Source organism: Tupaia chinensis, unplaced genomic scaffold (assembly GCF_000334495.1).
Source record: "Tupaia chinensis unplaced genomic scaffold, TupChi_1.0 Scaffold000600_1, whole genome shotgun sequence".
Taxonomy (NCBI): domain Eukaryota; kingdom Metazoa; phylum Chordata; class Mammalia; order Scandentia; family Tupaiidae; genus Tupaia; species Tupaia belangeri.
The window spans coordinates 1,817,348-1,817,589 of NW_006160117.1; the positions used below are offsets into that span (position 1 = coordinate 1,817,348).

The 242-nt window shown below is 41.7% G+C and overlaps 1 pseudogene; it reads right to left on the bottom strand.

The window, feature by feature from the left end:
* LOC102497052 (ribosomal RNA processing protein 36 homolog pseudogene) overlaps positions 1-242 on the bottom strand; it is a 63,974-nt pseudogene that overhangs the window by 12,008 nt on the left and 51,724 nt on the right.

Below are 242 nucleotides of genomic sequence, written 5' to 3' on the forward strand. Positions count from 1 at the left end.
GCGTGAGTTTTAAGCCACCGGGTTTGGGACACGAACCGCGGTCGACTACGTGGGAGTCCAGCGACATAGCCATTATGCTAACTGCTGGTTCCCAAGTCTTATCTTGTTCAAGTCAGTGTAATCCTATCTTCATGGGATTATCACCATCAAGTGACTTACAATGACTTTCATAGAATGTAGTGCATAATTATTCAGATAAGAATAGATATTAATAAGCAATATGGAAACACTGGGGAAACTCT